We start from the raw sequence: 11,128 nt of genomic DNA, 5'->3' as shown, positions 1-11,128 counted from the left end.
ACGAACGAGAGTGGGATAACAAATTTTAGGCATGTCAATTAAGAAAGATTCATAACCTAAATCAGTGAAAAGCTTAACTACACCACAGTTAAAGAAAGCTTTACCCGATAGAGGTTTCCCCAAAATAATCTTACGATCATCAAGACCCGAAACATCTGGCTTTTCTTCAGCTGACATACGAGCCTTCTTGCCCGATTTCTCCACCTTCGGAGCCCCAGACTTCTCATCACTACTTTCGATATCGACCAAATCAGGATCAATGTCGATATCATCCTCATCGATTAACCTCCGTTTAGTGACTGAACCAGAAGTGGACGTCTTCATTGATGCTCTAGTCTTCTTCTTCATAGCTACCCGAGCGCCGATTGTCGCAATGGTGAAGAGAAAGAGTCGATTTGTGAAGAGAGATAAAACCCTAGTGGGTTGTTGAGAGCTTTTAAAGAAGAAACTGTATAGACTCGGAGATAGGATAGATTTTAAAAATCTTTTGATAATGATTTCGGGAGAGGATTTAGGGATTAAATCTTTAAAACAAATTTTTCGGAGAAACGACATAATATATATCAGATAAAATATACAAACAAATCTAAGTTAACTGATCTTATCAGATCTCCACTTAAATAGCAACTCCTAAAATTTGAATTTTAACCTATTCTTAAATTCACATAGATTATCACATAATCACGTAGAAAAATTCAACACATAAATTCATGTAAATCAGCACATAACGGATAGTTTTTTAATTAACCTAAACTGCAAATAAACCCTTAAACTGACCCGCATGCAAAAATAATTTATAATATGGAAAGTACTAAGAGTAAGCTGATAGTACCCGGACCAAGCTTATTAGCTTGCTGACTGCACATCACACATACCCAATTCCCTTCTCAGCACGATATATCGTTCTTCAGGAAGAGGTTTTGTGAAAATGTCAGCTAGCTGATCTGCTGTAGCCACAAAAATCAGCTTGACAGCACCTTTTGCAATATTGTCTCTCAGAAAATGATGTCGAACATCAATATGCTTTGTCCTTGAATGATTGACTGGATTTTCTGAAATGTTGATTGTACTTGTGTTGTCACAAAAGATAGGAGTTTGCTTGCACTTGATTCCAAAGTCCTTCAATTGTTGTCTCATCCATAGCATTTGAGAGCAACAGCTACCAGCTGCTAAATACTCCCCCTCAGCCGTAGATAGAGCAACTGAAGTTTGCTTCTTGCTTAACCAAGAAACTAAGCTTTGACCCAAAAATGCACAAACACCACTTGTACTTTTTCTATCAGTTTGACTACCTGCATAATCTGCATCACTATACCCAACAAGATCAAAAGCATTTGTGATAGGATAGAATAAACCCAAAGTAATGGTTCCACTTAAATATTTAAATATTCTTTTAACAGCTTGTAAGTGTGAATCCTTTGGTTTTGCTTGAAATCTAGCACAAACACAAACACTATACATAATATCAGGTCTAGAGGCTGTAAGATAAAGTAAACTACCAATCATACCTCTATACATTCGAATATCAACATCTTTACCATTTTCATCTGCTGTCAGCTTGCTGACAACGCTCATTGGTGTTGATTTCGCCTTGATATTCTCATATCCAAATCTTTTGAGTAGATTCTTGATATACTTGGATTGATGCACATAAATTCCTTCTGGAGTTTGCTTAATTTGGAGCCCCAAGAAATAATTGAGCTCTCCCATCATACTCATGTCAAACTCACTATGCATGCACTTTGAAAACCACTTACACAAAGAATCATTAGTAGATCCAAATATAATATCATCTACATATATTTGAACAACTAATATATCTTGACCTTTGAAGATAGTAAACAAAGTAGGATCAATTTTACCTCTAAAGAAACCATTTTTGATCAAAAATTCACTTAACCTTTCATACCATGACCGAGGTGCTTGCCTTAACCCATATAATGCCTTCTTGAGCTTGTAGACACGATTTGGATATTTTTCATCCTCGAATCCTGGTGGTTGCTTGACATAAACCTCTTCCTTTAGATATCCATTTAAGAATGCACTTTTGACGTCCATTTGATGTAGTTTGAACTTCTTGTAGCATGCAAATGACAATAGCATCCTAATAGATTCCAATCTTGCAACCGGAGCATATGTTTGATCAAAATCAATCCCTTCTTGTTGATTGTATCCTTGTGCAACAAGTCTAGCTTTGTTCCGAGTGATAGTACCAAATTCATCAACTTTATTCTTGAACACCCATTTGGTTCCAACAATTGAAGCATCCTCTGGTGGATCTACAAGTTCCCAAACATCACATCTTTCGAATTGGTTGAGTTCTTCTTGCATTGCCATGATCCAATTTTCATCTTGTAATGCCTCTTGAACATTCTTTGGTTCCTCTTGAGCTATGAAGGCAGCATAAGCACAAATGTTGGCTTGAGCTTTCCTTGTCTTGATTCCAGCTGATTTATCTCCAATGATCAACTGAGGAGGATGATTCTTCACTGTTCTAGTTGATTTTGGTAGATTATGTTGAGCTATGACCTCTTCATTCCTTGTAGTCTGCCTAGGAGGAGTCTGATCAACAACATTTTGGCTTGCTGATGAAGTTTGACCTCTGGATTCATCCAATGTGAGCTTTGACATCTTATCCAAAGTTTCGTCAAGAGATGGAGTGGATTCAGTAGCTTTATTGCCTTCTGAAGTTGTGGCAGTTGACTTGTCAGCTTGCTGATTTCCAGTTTCCTGCACTGTCAGCTTGCTGCTAGTACCTGTACCTGCACATTCTTCCTCATCCCTTGCAAGATCATCAATAGACTCTTGAAATGAAACATCAATAGACTCTTCAACAGTATGTTTAGCAAGATTATACACTCTATAAGCACGACTTGTTAAAGAGTAGCCCAAAAATATAGCTTCATAAGATTTAGAATCGAATTTACCATCCCTATCAATGGTTTTGAGTACGAAGCACTTAGATCCGAAAACCTTGAAATAGCTGATATTAGGCTTCTTTTTCCTTAGCAATTCATAAGGAGTCTTGTTGAGAATTGGCCTGATAAGCACTCTGTTAAGAACATAGCTTGCTGTGTTGACAGCTTCTGCCCAAAAGCTTCTTGGCAGCTTGCTCTCCTGCAGCAATGTCCTAGCTGTTTCTTGTAAGGACATGTTCTTACGCTCTACAACTCCATTTTGCTGAGGTGTACGAGGTGCTGAGAACTCATGAGAGATTCCTCTTTCTTCACAATAAGTAATGAAGTCTTTTTGGAATTCCCCACCATGATCACTTCGAATACCTACAAGTCTTGTATCTAGTTTGTTCTCAAGCAACTTGATTAGTTTCTCAAATTCACTAAAAGCACAATCTTTAGTACGCAAGAATAATACCCAAGTGAATCTAGAATAATCATCAACAATAACAAAGGCATATTGTTTACCTCCAATACTCTTATAAGCTTCGGGACCAAAAAGATCCAAGTGAAGAAGCTCTAAAGGTTTAGAAGTAGATACCATTTTCTTTGCCTTATGTGGAGTCCTTGTTTGCTTTCCCAATTGACAAGCAGAACATGTCTCCATCTTGACATACTTAAGTTTTGGTAGTCCTCGAACAAGCTTCTTTGCTGACAGCTTGCTGAGATGATCCATATGAGCATGTCCAAGCCTTCTATGCCAAATTTCTGGATTATTATCCACAGCTGCTAAACAAACACCTGCCTCCTGTTCTTCAAAGTTCAAAACATATATATTTCCTTCTCGTTTTGCAACTAGAGGAGTTTTGTTAGCACCAACAAGTATAGTACATTCATTCTTACCAAAGTTAACAATATGACCATCATCAAATAACTGACTTATACTAAGCAAGTTATAAGTAAGACCTTTGACATATTGTACCTTGTTAATAGAAATGATACTATTACCTATAGTTCCTTTGCCAAGAATAGGAAGAGTTTTGCTATCACCAATTGTGACACGACCACCCTTCTTCATCTTCAAGCTTGGAAACTGAGATTTGTCTCCACTCATGTGCCTAGTGCACCCACTATCCAATATCCATTGATTTGGCTTTACTTTAGACACGAGACAAACCTACAAAACAAACACAAACAACTCAACGTTTTGGTACCCAAATTTTGTTGGGTCCAACAGTGTTAGTTGATAAGACATATAAAACATTAAGATCAGATTTCTTGATCCACATTTGGATCACTTTAGAACTCTTCTTCCATGTTCTGCTGGTCTTATCAGCATTCTGTCCTGGAGCTGTCTTCTGTCTGTTTCTGTTGTCAGCATACTGCCAGTGAGCTGACTTCCTTCCCCAGCTTGCTGATTGAGAATTCTTCATTGGACAATTATTAGCAAGATGGCCCTTCTTTCCACACTTGTGACAAGTCACCCAAGGCATGGCATAATTATATGGAATGCCATTTTTCCCTTCATATCTCATTGAAGAAGTGGATGTAGAAGCTGCACCAATGCCTCCTTTGTCATGAGAACCTTTAGCTTGTTTCATTATAAATTTGAGACTTTCTTCTCCTTGAACAAACTTTCCCATGGCTTTCTGAAGATCTTTGACTTCTTGCTCCAATGATTTGATCTTTTCAGCTTGAATAGAGATTTCGGCTAAGCTTTGAGATTTGCTTAACTCGAACGCCTCCAAGCTTGCATCCTTAGCTTTAAGATCTGCTCTCAGCGAGCTGAGTTCCTTCATGAGTGTATCATTCCTTCTTTGGATTTGCATGTTGTTCCCTTCAAGTTGTGAGATCTGTTCCTTGAGGGTAGCAATGATTCCACTACTAGCTTTGGCACTCTTTTCATTCAAGAAATCACCTATGACTTTCTTCAAATGAACATTTTCTTTCTCGAGCTCATAATTCTCATTCTTTAGATCAATGAGTTCCATTATTGATAAACAACTCTTATCCTGCATGGTTAGTTCACAAGTAGTTGTATCAATAGTATGTAATTCAGAATTAATAGAGTTTACCTCACTGTTAGTGTCCGTATCTGAATCCGTTGTATCAATTGAGCCATCGAGACCAACAAGAGCCAAATTCACCATCTCATCACTAGAATCATCAGAAGCTGACTCATCTTCATCATCACTCCAAGTTAGAAGTGCCTTGGATTTCTTTTTATTCTTGTAATCAGCTTGCTGTCTAGGCGGCTTTGACTTGTTTTTCAGCTTGTAGCAATCCCTTTTGAAATGTCCTTTCTTGCCACATTCAAAACATGCATCATCCTTTGGATCTTTCTTTGCACCAAAAGCTTTGCCCTTTTCTCGCTTCATTTTGTTTTTCTTTTCAATCATTCTCTTGATTTTCCTGGACATAAGAGCTAGATCCTCATCTGATTCTGTTTCCTCATCTGTTTCCAGCTTGCTGACAGAGGAGTGCAGTGCAAGATTCTTCATTTTCTCTGTTGGCAGCTTGCTGCTTTCTGAGCTGTTAGCTTCAATCTTTGCTTCAAATTGTTCCAACTCAGCAAATATAGCCAGGTGATCCATAGTATCAATGTTGAGAGCTGACTCCAATGCTGTGACCTTGGCACCATATTCGAATGGAACAACATTTAGAATATTCATGTTGATTTCCGATTGAGGAATCTTTTTGCCAAGTCTTTCAAGACTGTTGAGAGTGACTTGGAATCTAGCTTGGCTTTCTCGAATGGATTCTCCCTTCTTGATAGCAAAGCTTCCAAATTCTTTCATAAGCTTCCCGAGCTTGACTTTCTTTAATGCCTTTGAGCCTTCGTGATATGTCTCCAATGCATCCCAAATTTCTTTTGCAGATTTGAGAGAAGAGACCTTGTCATATTCAGCTTGATTCAGCCCATTGATTAATGTACTCCTTGCTTTTCCATTGGCAGCAACCTTTGATAGCTCGTCCGCTGTGAGAACATCAACGTCCTTGACTTTGCCATCGCTATCAAGATATTCATAAGGACCTCTTTGCACAACTCTTTGCATTAGGGGATCTCTGGATAGATGAGCCTCCATTTGGCCTTTCCACCAATTGTAGTTGTCAGAACCCGTGAGGAGAGGAGCTCTGAAATCGGACTTTCCCTGAAAGTTATCAGCCATATCGATCGATACTATTCCTGTTACAGAAGTATTAGTACAAACCTGGCTCTGATACCAATTGAAATTACACACCTAGAGGGGGGGTGAATAGGTGTTATGGCTAATATGACCGATTTTTAATGTTACCGAATAGTTATACTGTCACAGACAGCTTGCTGTTAATTATCAGAGTAAACAGTCAGCTAGCTAACAATGCAGATGCAATGCAAAACAGATATAATCAGTAAGCTAGCAACACAGAGAATTTTAGCCAGGTTCGACCCCTAACCCTAATGGTCTACGTCCTGGTCCCCTACCAACTGGTAAGAGATTATATTATTAATCAATAATGTTAACAATTACAATGATTCAATAATATAACTCCCTTTAACCCTTGTTCCTGTTATCAGCTTGCTGAAACCCCTGAACCACGAACCAAAAGCTCTCCAAGACCTATACTTCCCAAGTATACTCTTCTAGCTAACTAGTCCCCTTGTTCCCTTGTTTCACAAGCTCGATACACAGCAACAAACCTTTACACTTTGAACAATACAATGTATGAGTGTAATACAACCGAAACTATGAACTCAATATAGATATATAATCAAATATAAGTACTAGAGCTCAAGTAAAGATTTTGCAATGTAAGTGTGTTGTATTTCAGAAGCTTGAAGTGTGTTCTTGTTCTCTACCAAAACAGAAACCACACTCAAGTTTATATACACAAAAATCCAACGGTCAATTTGCTAACAAATTCCAACGTTCTTGTTCCAACCAAACTCACGTATAATTTGTTCTCAATTTGAACATTTAAACTTGTGAAGTTTACTGAGTAAAAAGCGTAGAAACGTTGAGAAGATATCTCAGTAAAACGTTTATATAAAAACCACAATTTGAAATAGGATAGGAGTAGTTTTAGAGATAAGATCGAAAGATATAAAAACTCCTATAAGTTAGGAAATCGTTTTTGTTTGAAATACTGATTTAAAACTGAGCTCTAATATTTATATAAGTCATATATATAAATATTAAAGTCCTTAAAAATCGATTCCTAATAAATCTCCTTGCTTTTCGACTTTGATCCTTATCCATTTGTTATTCTGTTCACGCTGTAAGCTCGCTGATAAGCCTGAATGACAACCTGTAAGCTTGCTGACAGTTGAACATAATACTAAAACAAATTAAGCTGTTAGCACAAGTATATATAACTTTAATAGCTCGCTAACAAGCACTAGTTTTATGCTATTAGCTTGCTGGCAGTGTGATCATCAAAACACTGAGAGTATCAAATAATAATTAAAATAAAAAAAGTGTATAATATGAAAAAAAATATATCTAATTATAACATAATTCCTGACAGAAAACATAATATCTTATTTAACAATATGAATATTAAAACTTATACAAAATAAGAGATAATTATGAAAAAAATATAATGTCTAGCCAAAGCGAGAACTTTGGTTAGACACAAGTAATAAAAATTCATAATTCATACTAATATTTTCTTATGAAAACAAATAAAACTAACAAAAGATTTTATATTTTTGTTAGGAAAATAAACAAAAAAAATTAATCACACTCTTTTGAAAACTTATATAATATAAAAATACATTACTAATGTATAATCTCCAAATTGCAAAATACTAACATTAAAATATAAATGGGAAAATAGATTTTTTTTTGCCACTCAACTTATAGTGTTTTTGGAAACTTGTCACCCAACTAAATTTTTTTTCTTTTTACCCACTTATGTTAGGTTTGGATCTTTTTTAGCCACCAACTTAGGTTCAGATTTGATTACTAGCATTATGATAATCTTTGTAGCATCATTTATACACAGTGATAGTATGTAATATTTTGATGATGTGTCGTATGTTTATATCTTTATATATAACAACAATAATATAAAATGAGCCGATGAAAAATTAATACCATGAAAAATCGTAATTAGAATTCTAAAAATTCAATAAATCATGAATATGAAATCAATGATTTCAAACAATCCACCCTCCCTGATAAGATAAAGTGTAATTGAGTAATATGATGCATCATCTTTCGCTATTAAAATTTCAATCGACTAACTCAGTCTAAAATCTCTCTCAAATCTATCTTCATAAATTTTAATAACTTTATCTTATTACAATTTTCAAGATAAATAAATAGAGAGGTTAACTTAATTTTCGATGATTGCCCTCTATAATGCATCATTTTATTATTATTACTCCCTCCGTCCCTCTCATTAGTTTACAATTTTTTCTACTGCTTAGCATGTATTTTAAGACTCTTATAAAATATAGTTTCATAACTTATTTTTGTGATTTTTTTTTGTGTAAAAATTCAAACGCTGAATTTTTACTCGGAAGAAAAAAGTAAAATTATTTATGAAAGTAGTCTTTTAAAAGCCATATAATGTGTGTAAAATTCTTATCGCACAAGGTAAACGACGTTGGAGACATAAAAAGTACTATATATAAAAATACAGACATATACTAAATCATCAAAATATTATTACAGACTATCACTGTATTTTAATAATGCTAGACAGAATTAATATAATGCTAATAATCAAATCCAAACCTAACTTCAGTGACAAAAAAAAAATGAACCTAACATTAGTAAGTAAAATAAAAAAAATTGTAGTTGAGTGGTTAATTTCTAAAGAAGCAATAAGTTTAGTGACAAATAAAATTATCATAATGCTAGTAATCAAATCCGAACTTAAGTTGGTGGCTAAAAAAAGATCCAAACCTAACATTAGTGAGTAAAAGGAAACAAAATATAGTTGGGTGGCAAGTTTCTAAAAACACTATAAGTTGAGTGATAAAAAAATCTATTTTCCCAATATAAATATATTAAAATAAATATTCCATAAGAAATAAAAAATAAACTCACTAGTTATATTTATGAAGAGCTTATAAAGAAAAAGTTATATTTATGAAAATATTTGATATTTATATAGATAAATATATACACAGAAAATAAGTTAGAGCCAACAAGCGTTGTATATAATTTATTTACAATGAATAACACTCTAAATAATTATCATTAAAATAATATATTGATATTTACTAGTCATCAGTTATGACATAAAATACCTCTTAAAGGCACAATTATGCCATCAATTATGGCCTCCCAAAAATGGCACTCAGACTATTAAAAGCCACTAAACAAACCCTAAGACTTGACCTCCAAGATATAGTACTCAATTTCTATCAAATATATATCACACAACATTTATTTAAAAAATTCATAAATTGAATCTTAAAAGCTTAATAAAAGTAATCTATTTTCAAAATCAAGCAAGTAATTAAATTACGGATATGTTTGTTAATTATTATGGATATCGGATCAAATAATTTTTCTAAAAAATTTGTCAAACACACTCACAATCTCAACACCCTCTGTTTAACAATAAATATAATGTTGAAAAACGTTTATTAGATAATTAACTCTTATATATTATTTATTCATCTGCAATTAATCCATATTCCGAGCATAGATGATACAGAAATATGAAATTTGTACATTTAATATATATATATATATATATATATATATATATATTTATTATATTATCACAAAATTAATTTATCTGGAACAATATAAATTAATGTCATCACACACGAAGTTCAACTCAAAATAAATATGTGTTCAACTATCAATACAAGTAAAAATTTGTTATGAATATACAGTTTTGATATAGGTATTCAATTCTTTATAAAAAAAATTAATGTGAATAAACAATCAAGTTCCACAAGAAATATAGGAGTAAATCTGTTATCTGTAACTTAAAAACTTTGCGAACCACCTCCATTCTTATATTAAATCTTTAATTAGCCACAATTATGCGTAACAAACAGATTGTTTTATTGGTATACAATAATACTAAGGTGTCGGTGTTGCAAAAACAAAGCTCAAAATTTACAGCATTTCTCTTCCTCGGCCATTTAATTGATGTACTATTGCATGTCGCATCTTGTTAATATGGTAGACCCTTGTGTCCAAACTTTACTTGTGAACTGGTCCCCTGTATGGCTGTATCCGTATCAGCTACCTCACCAATACTCGAATCATATTTTCGCCTTCATTTTCGCTTGTACTTTTGCTCCGGAGCATTTACGTTTACAGATTTGAATTTTTGAAGCGTGACAGAGACACGTCACTTTCTGAAATTTCGTTTTTTTGCTAAAGAAAATGATTTCATTTTAAGAACTTGAAATATGACTTTCAAAATGATTTGTTTGAATTTGTGTTTGAAATTAGGATAGCTGTCCCTGACATATGATTGTCAGGGAGCCGTTGGGCAGCTTACAGATCCTGGACCGTCATATGTCAGAGAGTCGTTGGGTAGCATTCAGATCCTGGACCGTTGGATAAATATCTAGCGGTCAGGATTATAACATTCTTTTATACATGTCTAGAGCCTTTTAACTACTAGACGGAGAGGGTCATTTTACCCGTCTAGCGGTCAAAAGCGCTAGACGTATTAAAATTTTGTTATAATCTTCGCCGCTGGATATTCATCCCACGACTCAGTACCTACTTAACGGTTCACTGACAATCATATGCAGGGACCGCTACCTTTGAAATTATATATTTTATCTTAAATTTTGAATTTTAAAAGACATTATCTGAGTTGTTATTTTAATTATTAGATTTATGTCAGTATTTGATCAAATTTAAAATTTGAAATGGAACCTAAGTTTTTAAGCATGTCATAGGATAAATCTCAAGAAGATTTTTCTTCGAAAATTAATCTTCGAAAAAAGTATTATGGGGCCGTTTGTGTGGGCTTAAAATAAGTGCTTATTACTTAAAATAAATAAGTGGAGTAGTAGTTAGAAGCAAGATAAGACTTATAAATGATTAAAGTGTTTGGGAAATAAGTAGAAGCCCTGAAACAAAAGCTAGCATTCCTAACTTTTTTTAAATGCTTATTGACTTCTTACACAAACGGTACGAAATAAGTGCTTCTAACTTATAAGTCGAGAAGTCCAACTTATAAGGGGGCCAAACACCCACTATGTCAGCTGGCTCTCATGAAAAAAGTGGCCGGGTAAATATTCTTTTTTTACATTTAAACAT

This window comes from Daucus carota, chromosome 3, assembly GCF_001625215.2.
Source record: "Daucus carota subsp. sativus chromosome 3, DH1 v3.0, whole genome shotgun sequence".
NCBI classification, from domain to species: Eukaryota; Viridiplantae; Streptophyta; class Magnoliopsida; order Apiales; family Apiaceae; genus Daucus; species Daucus carota.
Note: the sequence above shows the minus strand (reverse complement) of the source record.